This window comes from Lutra lutra, chromosome 17 (genome assembly GCF_902655055.1).
Source record: "Lutra lutra chromosome 17, mLutLut1.2, whole genome shotgun sequence".
NCBI classification, from domain to species: domain Eukaryota; kingdom Metazoa; phylum Chordata; class Mammalia; order Carnivora; family Mustelidae; genus Lutra; species Lutra lutra.
The window spans coordinates 618,556-640,152 of record NC_062294.1 but is presented as its reverse complement, the minus strand read 5'-3'; the positions used below and the strand labels follow the sequence as shown (position 1 = coordinate 640,152).

Below are 21,597 nucleotides of genomic sequence, written 5' to 3'. Positions count from 1 at the left end.
CCCTCCGCTCTGACAGGGCTGTGCTGCCCGCGGGACGGTGCCAGGAAGGGTCCTCAGGGTGGAGAGCTTGGCCCTGCTCCTGCAGGTCCCCTCAGCCCGCTCCACGGCAGGGTCACACCCCAGGGGCAGTACTCACAACCGCCACCCTCTAGACCATGGCCCTACGCCCACTCACCACCTGCACCCCTGGGAAGCAGCTGCCTCCCCGCATGGCCCCCAGACAGAAGGTCAGGATGAGAACCTGCAGACCCAATTCCCCAACTTCTCCCAAATAAAATGAGGGGGAAGCAGCCACGAGATGCCCCTGAGGGAGTCCTCCCAGTCCCGCCAGATGTCCAGGCAACTCGGGTGCCGTGATCTGTGCCCACTGAGCCAGACCCTACACAGGGACCTGAGGCCCAGCCGCTGTATTTCCCAGGAAATGCCAGGGCATAGGCTGCCTTATTTCTGTATTTTATGATGTTTTGACATGTTTAAAAACAAAAACAAAAAAACCTTGCTGCCTGGGGAGAGACGGCCCCTCCCAGAGCTAGCCCTTTCTTAGAGACAGCAAACCTCTCCTACACAAAACCGCCAGCCAGCCCTTCACCTGACACACACAGGCCAGCCACCAGGCAACCAGAGGCCCCCTAAGAACCTACAGCATTATTCCGACCAGCCAGTCCGGAGCTGTCCACCCTCCCGCTTGCTCTCCCGGCAGAAACCCCAGCAAAGACCGCCTGGCCACGCTGGGGCCGTCTTCTGGTGGCCCTGGGTGAGCTCCCTAAGAGACCTGAGAGGAGAGTCAACCAGTGGCCATGCTGACCTGACCTGACCATGGCAACACGGACCTTCCGAAACGCAGCTCCACGGTCTTCCCAAAAGCCACTGTCTTCCCTTTTTATACTTTTTGTACTTTTAAAAATATTTTATTTATTTACTGAGAGAGAGAAAGAGCACGAGCGATGTGAAGGGCGGAGGGAGCAGCCGAGCAGGGGGCCCGACGTGAGGCTCAGTGCACGGACCCCGGGGTCAGGACCTGGGAGCCCAAGGCAGACGCTTCACCCACGGAGCCACCAGGTGCCCCCACTTTAAATGTTCACCCTCAGGGTCAGAAAACATTGTATACAAACCACCACACCTCCCGTGACACGCCTCTGCGCTTCGCTGTCTGGATAAGAAGTTTCTGGGACTAAGTCACCGAAGGGGCCGGCCCCGCATCTGCACGGGGTGCGGCTTCTGCACGACGACCTTCACGCACCGCGGGAACACGGAGCTCTCCCCGGTCTCGCCGGCTCCCTGCGTGCGCCCTGAACTGCCCTTTCCCATGTCTTCCAGAGATCTCGTTTTTCCGCCTGAACTGATAAAATCTCACAAAGCACTCTCTTGACACTTAACTGACCTGAGAAGACACCTCAGTTTACTTCAGGAGGAGGGACCAGGCTGACCAACTTGGTTCACTTCCTGAAACCCCCCCACGCCCCCGTACACAAGGAGGGGGACCAGGAGGTGCCACCCACACGCTCCCGCGGAGGAAGCTGAAAACACTTCCTGCCTCTGCTTGCAATGGTGAACGCGCCCTCCCTCTCCAACTCCCCAGCCCAGAACACTCAGCCTGCGGGGCTCAGGGGCGTGTGCTGCGACTCCTTGGCCAGGACTCAGGAGAAGCCCCCGACGGCCTGCCCTCCCGACGGGAAATCAAACAGAGCCATCGTGGCACGTCCAGCCCTCCTGCTCGTGAATGGGAAACGCCTGGGCCAGCACGTGGCCGCACTCCCATCTCCCAGCCTACTCTGCAGTGGCTACGCCAAGAGACAGGCAGAGACGGCCACTGCGTTCCTTCAACAAGGGATTTCACGTGTCCCTGAAATGGCTCTGGGAGGTGGTCTCTGCATTCGAAGTAGAGTTCCGAGACCCCTAAGCTGAAAGGCCTCCTCCTCCTTCCACCTGCCTCTGCAGGAAGGGCTAGAGCTACAGATGAGGACGCGGAGAACACAGTCCAGCCCCGCGACAAGGACCCCAGCCTCCACGGTCAGACTCTCTCTCAGAACGGCCAGAGGCGGCACAAGGCACGAGGAAGGAGTGACGTTAATTCTGAGCCTGGTCCCCCAGCATCTTCCATGTCCACGCGCCCTGGGCCCGGGCAGACGCCCGGCATCACAGGGAAAGACCTGTGCCCAGCATTCAGAGAGAGCGTCTGCACGTTCAGGGTGACTCACAGAAAGCCGCCTGAAGGCCTTCCACGACGGCCCTCCAGGGTGCACCCCCAGCTCTGTGAGGACCTTGCAAACCATTGAGTACGACACCAGTGCTGCCTGTGAGTGGTTCTCAGTGTCAGCGTTGAAGTCAAACCACCGAGGCCTTGGGTGCCAGTCTCCGTGCCAAGTCCCTCAGAGCTGGGCCGTGACACACGCCTCTGCCAGCAGACACCTGCCTGTCATGTTCGGTCCGTGTCCAAAATAAAACTGCTATCGTCTCACCAGCAAAACTGGCTCTCTTCTGAATAGCAGAGAACGGCAACCCAGGACTGAGAAGCCAGCCCCAGACCACAGGCAATTCCAGGGCACGGAGCAGAGGAGGCTCTTGGAGCAGAAGGCGGGGGACTGCTGTTAACTAAGTCTACTGGGGTGAACGTGGGAGCCGGAAGCATGGTGGCTTCTCAGTGGCTGGACAGCTGCTGGGGGAGGAGGAAACACTCTTTCCCCTGCTGGGACAGTAAAACAGTCTCCTCCTCTTAGATCTGCAACGGACAGACAGTGCTGGGCACAGGAGCTGCCCGGGCTCGCCCTGCCTCCCTGCACCACCGTAAATGAGATTTCCCTTTATTAATTTTCACATTTCATTTTGTGAACAACCAGCTAATTCCATGCGACCTGTCGCAGGGCGAGGGTGGCCCCAAGCCTCACTGCAGTGGTTCAAGGGACATTCTGTGCCAGCCACCGGCCCAGCATGCCATGCCCCGTGCCCACCCGGGAGCCTCAGGGTCCTGCCCCATCCCTCCGCCAGGGGCTGGGGACACTACTAGCGATCGGGTTAGGAGGGTCATCCCAAATGTTCCGTTTCCTTTTCCCTAAGATGTTTTCCTTCAGCCCACATGCACGATGACAGCTGAGACCACTGAGGCCACCTCAGTGCCCCCCTTGGTTGCAAACACCTCAGTATTCCCAACCGGTCCGGAGCACGAGGATGACCACGACGGCCATGGTTCCCTCAGGGCCTGGGCCACCCAGCACTCCAGACTCATTTCATCAGGGGCAGTCAGCGAGACAGCTTCACGAAGGCTTTCCGCTCTACGGCTCAGAGTCGCCAATGATGTGTTCCAGTTGGTTTTCCTGGCAAGCTGGATGCGTTGGGTCAACCGTCCTATGTCTCGCAAGACCCGCCTGGCAAGCTGCGGGACCACGGGGACTGATGTCCTCCGTGACAAACTAGCTGAGGACGGGTCTCAAATGCACCTTCATCTTCCACCTACCTGATCTCCCCAACCCCTCACAGGCTGTCCAGTCTAGAGCTGCACGGCATCCCCCCCACCCACCCCCCCAGCATCCAGCCAGCCTCTCTCTCTCGGCTCAGAGAAATGGTCATGCCGGCAAAGGGAAGGACGTGGGTGCAGAGAAAAGTCCCGGAAGCTCTCATCACCACCCACGACTGGCACGAGGCTGGGCAGAACTACGGGTCAGGGGCCAGGCTCACCCCTTCTTCCAGGGGTCCTCTAGGAGGGCAGAGGCTGCCAGGGTACCACAGGCTCCCTGCTCACTGCTGGGCATTCACTGTTCAACCCACGAAGAGGCTGGGACCCCCCAACAGAGGCATCACAGTGGAGACCATCTCCGTGGCGGGTGGGGGGGGGGGTCCTCTCTTCTAACAAGTTCCAAGGCCACCTCAACCTGGGCTCTGGGGCTTTCTGATCGAACAACCAAAGCCTCAGGCCCCAGAGGCAAGCTGGCCGTCCCTGCTCAGGCACACCGCCACTGTGATCTGAGTCCCCTCACTCCCGGTGTCACACAACGCCCTCCCTAAACACAGGGGCGCTCTAGTCCACATCCAAAACAAGCACACTCGGGATACACGCAGACCCGGTCCTCGGCACCAAAGCGGCAGGACGTGGGGGATGTCTGCAGGGCCGCGTGAATTCGGATGAAGGGAGCGTGGCTGGTCCAAGGCCGCTCCAACCGCTGACCAGTCCCTGCACAGGATGGGCTCCTGGATGCAGGCCCTCTCCCGCACCTCCAAACCAAAAGGCAGCAGCGCCAGCTTCGCAAGCTGCTGGGAGGCACAGAGACCACTCAGGAAAGAAGGCAAGAACACGTGGAGTTGGACGAGTCCCCTGACAAGAGCCCCCGGCCCCTGCCCTGACACCAAAGTCCAACGCCTCGATGGCTGGCTCTGGGAATCTGTCACTGATCCGGCAGCCACGTGTCAGAGCCCGGCCTCCTGGTCTGGACAGGAAGCAGCAGCTGTCCGCAGCCAGCTCCCCGCCCAGGGCCACACACGGCTGGGAAAGGTCATGCAGCTCTGCACCTGTCCTCATCACAGGGGCCCACAGCCCACGGGGAGCACCACGTGCTGTCTGACGGGCAGGGTCTCTCTCCTGCTCGCCCTGGGACCCTGTGCTGTGGGCGCCGACAGAGTCCGTTCAGAGGGGCGGGCAGGACAGCCACGACAAGTGCTCCCTCTCCAAACAAGGACGATGACCAGGTGTGTCCCTCCCAAAGGCGCCTCGAGCAGTGCTCATGCTGAGCACAGCCACCGGAGCCAGCCCCCGGCCACACGTCTGCAAACACACACGGCTTACCCTAAGCCGACCCCAAACACCAAACCCACACCGTCTTTTCTCTGCCAAACACAGAATCATACCGCAAGTCTCGCCACGGGTAGGAGACACAGGCTCCCTCCAGGACCGAACCTGATGCAAGAGGGGAACCGATCCTGCTGTAACACCGACAGTCTAGCAAAAATCCCGGGGTCAGCCTTATCCCTCCTTCTCAAGGGCTAAGCTAACAGCAAGAAACTGTGGGAGACCAGAAGGCATGTGTAGTGGCTGCATGTGGGTCAGAGCTGGAGATCGGCGTGGACAAAGCCACAGCCCGTGCAAGTTCACACAAGCCCTGGGGGGCCCATGTCCAGAGGACCAGGAGGGCTCGGCCCAGTCAGGCCAGGAGAGCAGCTCTTGTGGGGAAGGCGCAGTGGCCCCGAACTCAGGGTCACCAGCCCAGGCTGCTCTACGTAGGCAACACACACCAGCAATCAAGGAAGGCCCACCAGCACCCAGGACACTGTGTCCAACTCAGCAGCAAGCCCAGGAAGGAGAGGGGAAGCCTGAAAAGATGACCCCGTGACCAAACTCACACACGGGAGGGAGTCCTGAGAGCTCCCAGCACATTAAGAACCCCTCCCTGGGGCTCCTGGGTGGCTCAGTCGTTAAGCATCTGCCTCGGGTTCAGGTCAGGATCCCAGGGGCCTGGGATCATACTCCGCAGGGGCTCTCTGTCCGGCAGGGAGCCTGCCCCTCTCCCACGCCCCTGCTTGTGTGCTCTCTCTCGCTGGGTCTCTGTCAAATAAGTAAATAAAATCTTAAAAAAAAAATGCTCCTTAACCAACTCAGAGACACGTCGCACACAAAGAGAAACAATGACTTAGAAGCAATCCTCGTTTTAGCAGTGCAGAAAGATTCATGGAGAGAGAATAAAAGAGTTAAAGCTCTCAAAATGAGAGAAAAGGCCAAGAACTAGAGAACCAATACAAAAAGCTCATGTCCTGCAAAGGCACTACCGAAGGGGTAACAGAAGCAAACAGCCTGGGACACAACTCTTCCCACAGGAGGACTGTGACCGCCGGCAAACCGCCAGCGCCATGCGACCTACCATCACCACACCTCCAGAGGCGCACCTGCGGGGGACAGGAGCGTCGCCACAGTCCTCGCAAAGGAGTGGGCGGACTCGGGGAGCGGTGCCCAGCATTCTCAGAGGGCCAGACAGCACCAGGCTACCACCTCCTCCTTCCGCAGAGGAGGGCGGGAGGTTACAGGAGTCACAAAATACAGCCCAAAGCCAAAACCAGCCCTCTCCCCGCTTCGGTAACAACTGAGAGAGCAGAAGGAGTTTCTGATTTTATTTTATTGTTTTTTAAAAATTTTATTTTTAAGTAATTTCTACACCCAATGTGGGGCTTGAACTCACAGGATCAACTCAGAGTTGGCTGCTCTGTGGACCAAGCCCGCAAGGCACCCTGGGTCTCGTATTTTATACTTTCGGGGGACAAAGCAATTCAAGACTAGCATTTGTGACATACGCAAGTCGCATGGAATGAAAATCTCCATGTCCACAAGTAAGGTTTAACCAGACGCTGCCACGTGTTTGCTACTGGCCCCCCACCATGGTGCAGTGGCTGTGCTGTCTGCAGGCTCTGAGGGAGCCCGAACCCCTTCTGGGGGCTTGCAAGGTCAACACTGTTTTCATGACAACCTGCCCTTCCCATGGGACCGGTGAGGGACAGACCCATACTCACACAACCCCAGTGACACAACCCTGCGGCACCCGCCAACTGCCCTGGAACCAGAAGCAACAATTCAGAATCTTACTAAATTGCAAACCTTGAGGCCACGTCCTTCTGTACTCTGACAAGACTCAACGGTGGGTGGCGGGCAGTGACAACTCCCAGGAGAGCCTCTGGGCCTGGCCGGCTGACCCGGCTGCATTTTCACCGAACACAGGTTCAACCTGACAGACTCGCAGACAAACCGTTATTATTACTAAGAACTGGGTATCCAGTTCTCTTCTCAAAAATCAACGAACTGGAAAATCAACAGTAGCTGTGGTCAGTAACAAAATTTGAGCTGCCAAGTGCAACCTGAGCTCAGGAAAACTTGCATCCATGTCCGTGAGCTCAACAGCATCCCAGCACCTGAAGACATTGTAACGGGGCTGCTGGGAACTTCAAAAGGCAGGCAACGTCAAGTGGGCTCCACCGCGGGGCTCACACAACCCCGTGAGCTGAGGTCAAGGGTCTGATGCTTAACCAAAGAAGGCTCCCATGCCCCTCAAAAATTAGAAATTCTTCATATAAACATGTTAGTATTAGGAGGATCTGCATGAATCAACATTTTCCAAATGACCAATACAGGACACCCGCCAGGGAAGACCCACTAAGGGACAGGACATAGCCACTGACCCACAGTGCCAATGCTGTAGTGGCTTTCCAGATCCCCTGAAAAGGTACCCAAACGTGTCTCTTTTCACACCACATGCCTGTGAGAGGCTGGACTACTTCTGCATCTAAAAAAACAAAAAACAAACACACCAAAAAACCAGCAGCAGAAAGCCAGATGGAGTGCGGACATGGAGTACCCAGCTTGCAAACAGAGAAAACAGTGCCACTTCTCACTACGTTTGATTTTTTGTTGTAAGATAGTTACTTTCCAGTAAAAACTTATATGTATAAGTACTACTTCACTATTCTTCAGAAGTTTTTTAAGTACTCTCTACACCCAATGGTGGGGCTCGAACTCACAACCCCAAGATCAAGAGTCACATTTGCTCCAACTGAGCCCGCCAGGCGCCCTGTCCTGCTTTATCATCTGAGGTAAATTAAATATCAAACTATTCTCTCCGTTCCCCCTTCAAGGCAACAGTGGGTATACGAACGTGAGAGCTGCAGCCCACAGAACGGAAACCATGTGGGTCCTTACTAACCTAACCCTTCAGTGTTGTAAGCGTCGGCCCGGACGGCTTGGGGGCCCCCTGGAAGCACAAGGGCACAGAGCACCCTGCAGGGAGAGGACCTGCCGCAGAGGAAGGACACCCAAACCAGGAGGGAGCGACAAGAATCCAGAGAACAGCGTCTGAGCAGAAGGCCAAGTTGTCCTAAGGAAGAGAAGTGGAAAAGATGTCTAAAGCAGAAAGAACACGTGCAAACACATAAGCGTGAAAGGAAAGCGCCTCAGATTACACAAACACATATTAATAAGCAAAATTAAATAAAGTCAAGGTCCAAGAGCTGACGAAACAGTGTTCGACCAGCAGAGCTGGACCGGAACAAGCTCCCGCCCACGGCGCACACGGATGGAGCTCGGAGCTGCCGCAAGGCAGGGCAGGGCTGACAGCTCAGTCCCACGGTGGTGAGGGGGCACCTGGACATCTGTATGGACAAATGTGACAACTTCCAAACTTACACAGAAGTCAATTCCGACAGACAACAGATCTCAAGCGCAAGAGGCCCAACCACGAAGCCACTAGACAATAGCACAGAAAAACACCCTCACACCTCCATCAGGGTGAAGACAGACCTTTTAACCAGAAACATTAACCATAAAGGTAACGTCTGAAAATTCTGACACTTTGAAAGTAACAAGTTTGTCTATTTTTTAAAGATTTTATTTATTTGACAGACAGAGACCACAAGCAGGCAGAGAGGCAGGCAGAGAGAGAGGGGGGAAGCAGGCTCTCCACTGAGCAGAGAGCCCGATGCGAGGCTCGATCCCAGGACCCTGAGATCATGACCTGAGCCGAAGGCAGAGGCTCAACCCACTGAGCCCCCCAGGCGCCCCGACAAAAGGTTTTAACCAGAATATATAAAGAGCTCCTACAAATCATTAAGAAAAAGACAAAATATCCAGAACAAAAAATGGACACAAGTCTTAAGGCACCTCCCGGAAGAGAAAATGTAGAAGGCCAGTAGGTAGGTAACTTACCAACTGCTTTAGCCGTCCAAACACTAAACAAAAATCAAAACACGGCATCAAGCACCGACGAAGACGTAGAGCAGAGGGAACGCGTCCGTTCCGACGGGAGCGTGGGCTGCGCGGCCGCAGCACGGCGGCACACATCCCGCACACACGCACAAGCACGCGCCCCACAGCCGCGTGTGTCTGAGGCCGCACTGGCACGACGCAGCGCACGCCAGGGACGATGCAGACATGACCTGAACGACGTTGAGAAAAACGACTCTCTGTCCCCAACAGCAGACCGCCGCTCCTGGGCACCGAGCACGTTCAGAAGCGAGCTGTGGTCACCGGCGGAGCCCGGGGCCGAAGGCTGGACTCAGGGGCGAAGCGAAGCGCGTACGTTTGTGCTTTATCTGGTGAGCGAACTGTACTGGGCCGCCGGGGGGGCCCCGTCAGTGGGGCGTCTGCTTTGGGCTCAGGTCATGACCCCAGGGTCCTGCGACAGAGCCCCGCATCAGGCGGCCTGCTGGGGCGGAGCCTGCCTCTCCCGCTCCGGCTCCCTCTGCCCCCACCCCCCAACTCATGCTGGCCAGCACGCAGGTGCACGCGATCGCTTGCTCACTCCCTCTCAAATAAATAAATAATTATCTTTGTTTTTAAAAAAGTGAGTTGTACATTTTTACTTTGTGGACAGTGTGCATCATGTTACATTTCACAATAAATAAAGTCCAAGAGGCTGGTATGTTTAGAACGTGGTATGAATAAGGCCCTGGGGCAGGCGTTATCGATTGGGCACCGGACGGCATTCGAGACCGGCCTCCCTTCACATGACCCAGGTCCCCAGGAAGGGACAGTGTAGTTACACAGACATTATAGGGCAGCATCTCAAAGCTTCCCTAACCTATGCACAAAGTCCAGCACAAGACACTAAAGACAGAACAGAATGGAAAGCGAAATCTCGAGACTTGAATTCAAGGCAAACACACAGCTCTAAGATAAGAGGTGAAGAGGGACGAGAAAACAGCAAGAAGCACACCGTCCTCTGTAGAAGGGGCTAAGGCACAGACTGATGTGACAAGAGGAGAGCCATGTGGGCTGCTCAACCACGCGACAGACGGGAATGGCAGACTGGAGGAGGGGAGAGTCCAGAGCATCGTGTGGGCTGATCTGCATGGAGGTGACCAGTGGGGGAACAAACAGCAGCAAACAGATCAGAAAGAGGGCCAGACACTCTCATGCATTCCTGCTGGGACAGCACAAGAAGGTGGCCCTGGAGGACGGGACTGGGCTCACCTTGCAGAGTCAAGCATGTGTCGCCCTACAAGCCCCATGGCTGGAGCTGTCCTGAAATGCAGCACCGCCCAGAGACACAAACCTACATGCCAGGAGGCTGCTTGGAGCATGTGGCAGATCTACACCACAGAGCAGGACGAAGTGGGGGCGGGGTTCTACTGCTCTGGGCCGGGCTCCCCAGTAGCGCCAGCTGTAGATGCAGGTGTGCTCGCGGTAGTGAACACAGAACACGCAAGGCCGGTTCGACCCTGAAAACCAGCACACAGTAACAGGCTAAAGAGAGAATCACAAACCCAAACAACTGAAACAGGAAAAGTACTTCACAAAATTCGGTACTCCTGATGACAACGTGCAGCACAACAGCAGCACAGGGGAGCAGCCTGACGAGGTCGCACGCATCCACAGGAGCGCACGGTGAACGTCGTTCCTAACTGAGGAATACTGAACGCTTTCTCCCCAGGATCAGGAACGAGGCAAGGACGTCCCCTCCCTCCGCCGCTTCGCGATAGCACACCATAAGCACTGGCCTGCGCAGTAAGGCAAGAAAAGTTAAAAGCATACAAATTGGAAAAGGAAGAAATAAAACACTCTTTTTGATGGTAACATGACTGTCTATCTAGAAAACAGCAAGGAGGGCACCTGGGTGGCTCAGTGGGTTAAGCCTCTGCCTTCCTCTCAGGTCATGATCTCAGGGTCCTGGGATCGAGTTCCAGCATCGGGCTCTCTGCTCAGCGGGGAGCCTGTTCCTCCTCTCTCTCTCTCTCTCTCTGCCTACTTGTGATCTCTGTCTGTCAATTAAATAAATAAAATCTTTAAAAGAAAAAAAAACAGCAAGGAATCTGTAAAAACTCCTAGAAATAATGAGTTCAGGAAGGCTGCAGAATTCCAGATCAACACACAACAGAAGTCCACTACGCAGCAGACCCTCCAACAACACGGGTCTGAAGTGCACAGGTCCATTTACATGCAGAGTTTTGGGATGAATACAGCGCAGTCCTGCAAATGTATTTTCTCTTCCTTATGATTTTCTTAGTAACATTTTCTTTTCTCCAGCTTACCTTATGGTTAAGAATATGTAGTACGTGAGGGGCGCCTGGGTGGCTCAGTCAGTTAAGCATCTGCCTTCAGCTCAGGTCCTAGGATCTGGCAGTGTGTGGGGCTCCCTGCTCAACGGGAAGCCTGCTTCTCCCTCTGACCCTCCCCCAGCTTGTGCTCTCTCTTCCTCTCTCAAATCTTAAAAAAAAAAAAAAAAAAAAAAAAAAGGGCGCCTGGGTGGCTCAGTGGGTTAAGCCGCTGCCTTCGGCTCAGGTCATGGTCTCAGGGTCCTGGGATCGAGTCCCGCATCGGGCTCTCTGCTCGGCGGGGAGCCTGCTTCCTCCTCTCTGCCTGCCTCTCCGTCTACTTGTGATCTCTCTCTCTGTCAAATAAATAAATAAAATCTTAAAAAAAAAAAGAAATGCAAAAAAAAAAAAAGAAAGAAAGAAAACAAACCACATACACATATGCACATACACAAAATATGTGTAACATTCAACCTATGTGTTAATCAAACGTTTATGTTATTGGTACAGCTTCTGGTCAACAGCAGAGTTGTGAAGGACTCAAAATTATACCCAGATTTTCCAATGTGTGGGGGCTGGTGCACCTCACGCTCCCGTCGTTCAAAGGCCAACTGTATTTCTACCAACTGGCGATGACTACGTGGAAACATGATACTGTCTACAAAAGCCCGAGATAAAAATGAAAAACTCAGGTATAAATCTGAAACAGAAAAACTATAAAAACCTATGAAAATTTTTAGGGCAGATAAGTAACAGGAGAAAATCTTTAGGGCGAGGCAAAAGTTTTTATTTTTACTTCCTTTAAGAATTTACCTGTAAGTAATCTCTACATCCACTGTGGGGCTCGAACCTACAACATCAAGATCAGGAGTCACAAGCTCCACTGACTGAGCCAGAGAGGCACCCCCAGGGACAGAGTTTTAGACAGGACGTCAGCAGCACCTGCGATATATGGGAAGTGATAAAGGGCATCGCCACAAGATTACAGCCTTTGCCTTAGAAGACCCAGGTCCCAGGGGAGAGGACACCTGCCAACCATCAGACAGGGGCTCCCTTACTAGTAAACCACAGTCCGAACAGCAAACATCCAACAGTCCGATCAGAGAACGGCCACAGGACAGGAGCACTGAACCGTGGCTCTGGGGTCGCATCAGGTGCGGACAGAGATCACCCAGCAGGGCGTTTCTGGAACACACGCTGTTCAGAGAGTGACGCAACGCCCACCATCTCACGAAGGAAGTGGTTCGGTAACCATGTTTCTGGGGTGTGTGCGGAGGGCACGTGTGCACAGCAGAGACACAGACTGTTCTTCTCTCGAAAGGAAGCTGTCAGGACATTTCAGACACACTGGCCGAGCTGGTTAGGGACCCCGGGTTTGTGGTCAGATACGTCGCCGCTTCTCCGTCTATAAAGTAAGGAAAGAAAACCTTCTCCTATGAAGAGGTTAGAGCGGCATCTGCAGCGGGTCTGGGGCTTAATCGATGCTCCTTAACCACCCGTCATCGGGCTGGAGGCACCGGGAGGTGTGTTCCCAGGGGCCGAACCGTGGAGGCTGGGGAAGCTGGTCTCCACCCACCTCTGATCCTACACACTCCCCTGGTGTCTCCCCTGGTCCTGTGTCACTGCCCCGAAGCATCAAGTCCCACCTGCTCGGAGGCGGGCCAGGAGCCACAAGTGCTACAGGCTGATGCCACAGCCCCCCTGGCCAGGTGCTCAGCAGGCTGTGGGGTCCTCGTGACCAGGGTGGGCGGCTGGGACCTGGCCTGGGAGTATGGAGTGGTGGGCACAACCGCAATGATGAGTGTGCAGAGGCCTCCAAAGCCACACAACAACTTGTGCAAACCCTGCCAAGAGCCCAGATGTTCCCCACTAGAGAACAGATGGACCACGGTGGCACCAAGATGTGGACAAAGCCCCTGGAGCCTGCGAGTTGGCAGGGGACAACCGCCTTCACCCGGGTGGTCATGCTGGCACAAGTAAGAAGGGGCCCGTCCTCGTGCACACAGAAAGTGGGTGCCGCCTCCCACATCACTGCTGGCCTGCGAGGTCTCTGCCCCCCTCAGTTCTGGTGAGCCTGGCTCTCAGCGAGGCCCTGCACCCGGCACCCAGGGTCCTGGCCCCCGGTACCCCACCGGCCACATCACTCCCTGAGGCAGAACAGTAGGTGACACCGCCACGGGGTGCAGCCCTGCCCAAGAGCCCCCTGGCCCTCCACACAGGCCCATGTCCCCCCTTCTCGCATGTGTGTTTTCTCATGCCAGTGAAGGGCGTTCCTGAGTCTCCCCAGGCCTCGTTCCAGAGGCTGGAGGTGAAGACAGCACACGTAGAGGTATTGTTGGGACAAAGCTGTGGGGCAGGCTTCAGTCTGCCCGGATTTTTTTTTAAAGATTTTACTTACTTATTTGACAGAGAGACAGCGAGAGAGGAAACACAAGCAGGGGGAGGGAGGGAGGGAGAAGCAGGCTTCCCGCCGAGCAGGGAGCCCCACGCAGGGCTCAGACCCTGGGATCACAACCCGAGCTGAAGGCTGATGCTTGACGACTGAGCACCTCAGGCCGGTCTTTGATTAGAATTCCTGCATTAGGAAAGGACGGCTGACATCACGGCTGACATCACAGCAGACGCAACACCACACACTCCCCTGAAGACCGGACCACCAGGCCTGCATGGAAAGTGCTAGCGCCGCCCACACGCCCTCGTACTTCCCTGTAAGGTTCAGGCAGTAACCGCTGTCCTCTCCCGGAACATGCTGCGGACTCGAGGCGCCCGCAGAGAAAGGGGAGCGAAGCCGCCTGCCGGAGCAGGTCCTCCTGGGGGCGTGGCTGACCGGTCCCTGCACTCCGGCCGCCCAGGGCTTCTTCCCTGGTTCTGCCAGGACAATCTGACTCCGCGGGCGACAAGTCGACAGGGAGAGGACAGCGAATTTCGCAGGCGTGCGCCATTCCAGAGAGAAAGGGGCCCTTCCCACCAGCAGGAGGGGCAAACCGCAGAGCCTCCGGGAGGAGGACAGCCCGCACTTATGGCAGCGTCCCGGGGACGGCCCAGCGCGGACACGCACCCACACAGCGTCCTGCCTGCCACACGCACAGCGTGAGCGGACGAGTGCAGCAACGGGCGACGTGTGTGCCCCCTCCCTGGCTTGGCCTCGGCTGGGTGCGCACACACAGGCAGCTCTGAGCGTGGGTGCCTTCCGGAACCCCTCGAGTCCCAGCGTCCTGACTCCCAGCCCTGCGCGCCCATCCCACGTGGTGTCCACGTTCCTACCCCAGCCCTGCGGCAGAGAGGAACAGGGTCGGGTTACACATCCACGGGACACCACCGAGGGTCTGCAGAAAGGGTGCCACATGCATGGCCTCACCAGGAGCACACGGGGGTGCCCACCCCCACCCGTGCCAAAATTACTCAGACAACGACAAGATGGTTAACCCCAGCCTACAGGGCGCACACCAATGTGCTGGTGCTCGTGGCTGCCTGATCATGTATGTCTCTTCCCATCTGAGCACCTGTGCCCCCCGGGAACCCTCCACTCTGCGCCACCCCACGTGCCTTCACTCTCTGGACCCCCTCAGGAGAGCAACAAACACACTCAGAGCCGCGCTGGCAGAGCGGGGGAGAGGACAGTCCTGCCGACCCAAGCTCGCTGTTACACAGAAGACACACGAAATGCAGCCATCAGGTGTCCCCTCACTCCACCACGTCCACCACAGGACACACTGTGTGGACCACACCCCCACTGCACACCTGTTCCCTGGAGCCCTTCATGTCCATCTGTCCCTGCCAAACACCACAGAAGCTATTCACCCTGTCCACGTGGTGTGACCCTCTCTCAGTGCCACAGGGCAATGTTCCCCGGGACACACCCAAACCGGGACAGCTGTCCGCCCCGACGGAACAGACCAGTGCAGACTCGCCGGCAAACCAGAGCACCCCTCTGAAGAGGACCTGTCTGTGTCAGAAACACTGCACTCACAACGCACTCTACTTTTCTAAAACAGAAGGCCTTCTGCAAAAAAAAGGCTACCTTTACCACCCCCCAACCCTAAATCATCTTTGCTTTCCTACATGAGAAGACTGGCTGGGCTAAGTAACAATTTTCCTCCTTTAACTACAAGGTCTGCCAAGGGGAGGCCTGCAGCACGAGCCTAATTAATGACAACTACGTCTCCCAGAAAGAAACCTGGAACCGTGAAGCCACCTCCTTTCCCCTCCAAGCCCACCGGTCTGTCTCATCAACCTCGGGGATGTCAAAACCAGGCGGCCCGACAATGCCCGCCAGCCCCAGGGTTTCAGCTCTGTGCACCCCGGAGGACGCTCCAGGGGCAGTCTCCCAACACCAGAAGCGCACGGTTCCACCGAGGAACACAGTCTGCAGACCTGCCGTACTTCCCACCCAGTTCTCACGGTGAGAAGAGGGCGAAACCCGGTCTGCCTTCGTGGAAACAGGTAGCTGCAGACGCCGTGACGCCTCCAGACGTGCCCGGCGCCAGCTCCCTGGGACAGGGCTGGGCAGGAACATGGCCCCACAGTGGGGCGCACAGTCACGGGCAGGCTGGAGGGCCACAGATGCTGCCTCCCGTGTGCCAGCGCGGCTGCCGGGGTGGCCAAGGCCCGCTTTGTCCCACACTCCCTCGGGAACACGGCTCGGAGGCTCCCAGGCTCTCCCCGCCTTCCCTGGAGGCCGCTGGCATACCCAGCCCAGGCTGACCCAACAGAAACCCTGCTGGCCCCGGACTCCTGCCCGGGGCCCAGCTCCTCCCCAGCCTGGATCTGCCGACCTCCGCGACACCAAGTAAACAGCTTCAGGGTGAGGGGCCCTAGGCTGGCTCAGTGGCCACAGCACCCAGCTCTTGATCTCAGCGTCGCGAGTTCAGGCCCCACGGTGGGCAGAGAGCCTACTTGAAAAATAAGTATTTTTAAAAAATTCATGGGTGAGATAGTGAAGTGCCCAGAAAAAGTACGTTTTTTGTTTTGTTTTTTTAAGACGGCTTCGGCGGAGAGAGTATGTTTAAAACACATTTACCCAGAAGTCCTTCCTTCTGTAAATGGGAGCAAAGCAGCTACATGCTGAACAGCCCACCAGTGGACAACACCAATGTCCACCCCCGTCAGTGGGCAACAGCTTGATGTGAGGTGAATCACGCCCACGGGCATGAGCCCGAGAGATGTGCTGAGGGAAGGAACCCAGACACACATGACAGACACCCCTGTGCTCCTTTCAGTGTCACTCTGTTGACATGAAGGCCCAGAACAGGCGAAACCGGGCCACACAGAGGGGCACTGGCTGCAAAGGGGCTCAGGGTGCTCACAGGGCGCTGGGCCTGGTCTGACCCTTACAGGTGCACACACACACTCAAACTATACACTTCAAACCTGTGTCTCCTATTCATGCCCAGATGTAAAAGGAGAAAAAAAAAATTGACATTCACCTCAAGAAAGCATCACTAGGGTGATGAACGGTAGCACCCACCCCAAAAATCATGTCCACACAGAACCTATAATGTGCCTTATTTGGGAAAAAAGGGCCTATGTATGTGGAACGAAATTAAGGATCTCAAGACGTGCCTTACTGGATTGTGTGGGCAGACCCTAAACCCAAAAACTAGTGTCCCCAGAACAGAAGGGAGAAGGGAACTAGAAAAGGGGGCCACGAGAAGACAGGGGTGCTGGGGAGGCCGGGGAGGGCTCTGCCTGGGACTGATTTCGGGGGCGCGGCCCTGCCAGGACGACCTTCCAGACACCGGCCCCCATAGCTGCATGAGCCCATTGAGTGTCTGCCGTCTAAGCAACCCCAGAGAATGAACACAACACTGACGTGAGACAGAGAAACTCAGACACTCCTAGGACCGCCCGTGTGCTCCCTGAAGCCACAAGAAACCGCCCACCATCACCCACCCCCGTGCGCCGTGTCCGCAGGCCCCAGCGGCGCGCAGCTCACACCGCAGGCTGGCAGAGACAGCATGAGGCTTCCTGTCCCGCTCAGTGGGACCCCTCGGACCACCAGGATTATCTCCACCTGGTGGAGGGGCCTCAGGACTGGTCACGGGCCGCTTCACTCAACCACATCCACGCACTCTGAATGTGACTGCTCCGTGCCTGGGAACGTTCGCCACAGAAAGCAGGACTTGTCTGTTACAGACTGAAAACTGTCTGTTTTGTCCAAGGCATGAGGCTGGTGGGCACTCGCTGTCCCTCACTGGAAAAGGCCAGCCAGGAGGGGACCTGGTCTGGGCTCGTGCAGCCAGGCTCACCCGCTATGACGCTCACATTCCTGGTCTAGACCGTCTTCCCTGGCGGAGTGGGCCAGCCTGAGAGCTAGGGACAGGGACATCTGTGAAGGGCTGTACAAGTCCCTAGAGGACAGCTGCGACATTGCCTCTTAGGGAGCAAAGCCTGGAAAATTCACAACATGGCCACTGAAGGAAAAGACTGCCAGGCCCTGGGCTGGGCAAAGGCGCCTCCCAGGACACTCTGAAGAGCAGGACACGTGGGAGTGCGGGACAGACACCCGTTCCCGCGCAAGTGCTCGAAGGCCCTGGGAAAGAAAGGCAAAGAAGAGAGGTTGATGGAGAAGACAGGCTACAAAGTAGTACATTCACAGTTTTGGTAAAAATGTAATATAATATAATATAGAAGATAACTTCTCAGGCACCTGGGTGGCTCAGTGGGTTAAGCCTCTGCCCTCGGCTCAGGTCATGATCTCAGGGTCCTGGGATCGAGCCCCACATCGGGCTCTCTGCTCAGCGGGGAGCCTGCTTCCCCCCTCTCTCTGCCTGCCGCTCTGCCTACTTGTGATCTCTCTCTGTCGAATAAATAAATAAAAATCCTTTAAAAAAAAAAAGGAATAATAAGAGAAAGATAACTTCTCCGTGAGACAAGACCGCAGAACCCCAGAAGCTACTAACACTGGCCGTCCAGGTAGCAGGGACACATTCTGCAGAAAGTTTGTGTTTCTGCTTTCCCACCCTGCCCACGGCTGCTTCTAGAATCTGACTACAGGAAAAGACAGACTGAGCTTCAATGCGCATTAACAATAGCTTATTCAAGGATCATTTTACATTTTACTAATCATTTCACCTATGTGATCTGGACAAAGACCTCTGAGTTTCGTCACTGCGGATCCCCTCCACAGATGAAAAGCAGGAAATCCACACAGCGGGAAAGGAGAGGAGGCAAGTCCACGGCCACGCAGACACGCTCCAGGGCCACCTGGCTGAGCCCAACAGTCCACACGAATAAAAGGGGAAGTTTTGCTATTAGATATTAATTAGACAACTAGATAAAAACCACATGATCAAAAAAGCCTTGGACACAACCAGAAGAGCACAATGTGTCTGAGAGGGCTTTAGGGTTACACCCACCAATTCAAGAAAAATCCCACGAGGAAAGTGAACACAGCAACGCAGCGCACGGGGCGGGCCGCGGAACAGGGCACGGCGGGGTCAGACGGCAGCCGCGTCCGCACCGGGCGTGACCTGCGCGAGTCGAGTGTAGAAGGCAAAACAGTTCTTTGTCAAATGGCCCCAGGAACGCAGATTCCCTAATCTGTTCAAAAGATGTTGTTATATTTTAGGATTTCCTCCTAAGAGTATTTTCAAACCTCACCACTTTACAGTAAGGTAACAAGGGCTACGATGTCCACTGAAACGTCCCAAGCATCCGGAAGAGCATGAGAAATAACGCAACAAACACTCACGTGTCCACCGTCTGCTCGTTCTGCCGTGTTGGCTTTGAATTCTTTTAATACAAACATACCACGTGCACACTGAAGCCCCTTCCGTAACCCCTGGCGCCCTCACCCCTCGTCCTCCCGCAGACCCTGGATTCTGAAGCCGGTCGGGCGCGGGTGCTCATCGTCCGCTCACGTCCACGTAAACCAACACACACCAACACACACGTGTTTCCACAGCGAGCGCAGCGCGGACCCTCCCACCCCAGGCCCCGCCAGGTTACGCCTGGGCCATCCGGTTTGCTCTGGCGAGACGCGCACCTCCACTCCCACCCGAGCGGCCGCCTCCTCCCAGAGACACCCGCCCGCCCGCTCACCCTGCCGTGAACACTCCTCCGCACACTTTACACACCTAAGAATGCCCTTGAATGTTTACAGCCAGAAATGGAACTGCCAGAAACGAACAAATGCCTTCAAAAGTGTGAGGAAACGACAGAGTCATTCACAAACCTACCCTCTTCTGCTTGTAAAGTTATCAAGAATCTGGGATGGGAAAGAGGAAAGGGGACTCTGCGCGTAGGAGACCCTTGAGGAACAAGGTCTTCGTTAATCAACTTTCACTTAAAGAGAAACTGTCAAGTCAACTGATAACGTGAGGCTCTCCCTGGGGAGGCACCTCAGACACAGCACAGCGACTGCGGAGTCCAGAGAGCTCCGAAACCCCAGAAGGCACGTGAGCAACGTGCCACACATGCTCCTTCCTCAAGAAGGACCCAGAGCGTCTGCCCAACTCCTAGAGTCCACGACCCTGTAAGGCCCGGACCGTTGGGTTTTTCTTCCTCAAAGCGTACAGCAACGTGGCAGGTATTAGCAGCCAAACAAAGCAGCAGAAGGACATTCTACTTTCCAAATCCAACTTCCAAATGACCAAAAATTTAGCAACATACACAAAGGAATGTACTTTTATTACAAATAACTTCAGATTTCTTTAATCCAAAAGAAATCACAAACCCTAACCCAAGTCATAAGACTAATGCTGTTTATATGCTGTGTTTTCTAAATTTCTAACTTCCCCTGAGAAATGTTCACAGTCCTGTTCCAAGGGGAACGAGGGGGAGACCAACCACAGACCTGAAGGTCAGCTGCACCGATTAGATTAGAGATGAGGGGCAAGACCGAAAACAAGGTTGTCCTGTTTCTCTCCACAGTGAATCCATCTCAGGGCTGTGTGTGTAGGTCACTAGGTAATCAACCGGGCAATCAAAGCACAAGGGGACAGACAACCTAAACTGGACAGGGCAGCCGGCAAACTCCCCAAGCACACCAACAGTGCCCTTGTGCGCACAGACCCCACCACGTGTCCCCACCTTCCAGAAAGACTGCGTGGGGGCGACTGAGGCGTGTCACCTTAGCAACAGCTCCAAACATATGTGCTCCCGACACCAGCTGATTTCTGAAAGCTGGAAATAGAGGACAATGGCATAAAAATTCCACATTAAGGCAAGGACCATCCACCCCCTGCCCTCTCTACCCTTCCCAAACCTTGAATCCCATTGATAACACTGCGTAATTCCGCACATGCCAAGGTGCTTTTAATCCCCGAGTATGTGGAACACTGAATAATTATGTACACACAGAGGGAAAAGTAAAGCCCTTAGACTAATGATCTTTGTGCAAACCACACAGACACGAAGTTCGGCCGCAAGACAGCTATCTGCAGCCCAGGACTCGGGGCCCAGAGCAGCCCCAGCCCCAGCAGGGATTTCTGGGCCTGGCTGAACCCAGGTCTCCTCCAGGCTCTCCTCCCCACAGCCCACCCGCCCCCCAAAGTTCTTGTGACAAACCAGGAAGTCATGGCAGAACAGGAGAAAGGTGTGGCAAGCCTACAGCTAGGGAAATCAGCCCGGGAGAGGCTCCTGGGTTAGGGCTCAGAGCCCATTTCCGTCTCGGTTTGGAAAACACAGTCCATTTCATCTTGGGGGAAGCAAGCATAGAATTTCCTGGAGATTTTAAGATCTTGGAATTCAACCATTCCATCTAGGATAAACCCATAGTGTAAACAGGTGTGCCCGGGGCCAGGCCTGCGGATGGAGTGCCAGGAACGACACACACAGAGTGACTGTGTGTGTCCAGCCAGGGCTGGACAGAGAAAACAGCTTAGTTTCGTGTCCACTTCATTCACGTCATTGACACCTGTCCCGTCCTGTCTCTTTCCGTCTCTCTGCAGCTGGTGACGTGCTCAAGAATACTATGCTTTCTCCTTCTTCCCTTTCTACTGCGTTTTTAAAGCACTGGACAGAAAACTAGAGAACAAATCCTTATACACAGACTGACATTCTTCAGAGAAAAAACCAAACCAGATATTTCAGGCTGCAGAAAGCCCCTGGGAGCTGTACTGACCCCCCCTGCTCAGCGCAGCCACCACCGAAACCAGACGCTGAGCATTCCACGGAAACACACAACCGCGCGTTAAAAACAAGACATTAAAATGTTCTCAGGAACAATTTTACAGAATAATCAAACTTTTATTGACTGAGAACTGAAAACAACCGTCTTCCTGCAGAGGTCAACCTGCAGATGGCAAAGGGGTGAAGGAAAGCAGTGACGGCAGCACAGGCCTCTGGCACACGTCCCGAAAGAGGCACCACTTACGTGCTTTAGAATCCTGAACTCGGGGTGCATGCCCAGGGCGAAATCAGGTGCTCTCATGTGCCGGCAGCTCTAAGCACATTTTGCTGAGGCGAAATCCCCGTTCCCCACAGAAAGAAACGGGTGAGTTCCAACACGTTGTTTTCCAGGTCCGGCTCGCAAACTGCACCTGTGACTAATTCTTTCCAAGTAAAAAGAACTCAGATCTGTCTTTTTAAGGGACCGTCGCTGTGTGTGGAGGGGATGATGGGCGAAGGGGGACCCTGACCCTGAGGGGTGCAGGCAAC

The 21,597-nt window shown here is 55.4% G+C and overlaps 1 protein-coding gene across 8 annotated transcripts in view; it reads right to left on the bottom strand.

Moving 5' to 3' along the window:
* The window catches only part of ANKRD11 (ankyrin repeat domain containing 11), a 183,347-nt gene that overhangs the window by 31,602 nt on the left and 130,148 nt on the right, over positions 1-21,597 (bottom strand). The gene's annotated exons all lie outside the window — the stretch shown is intronic.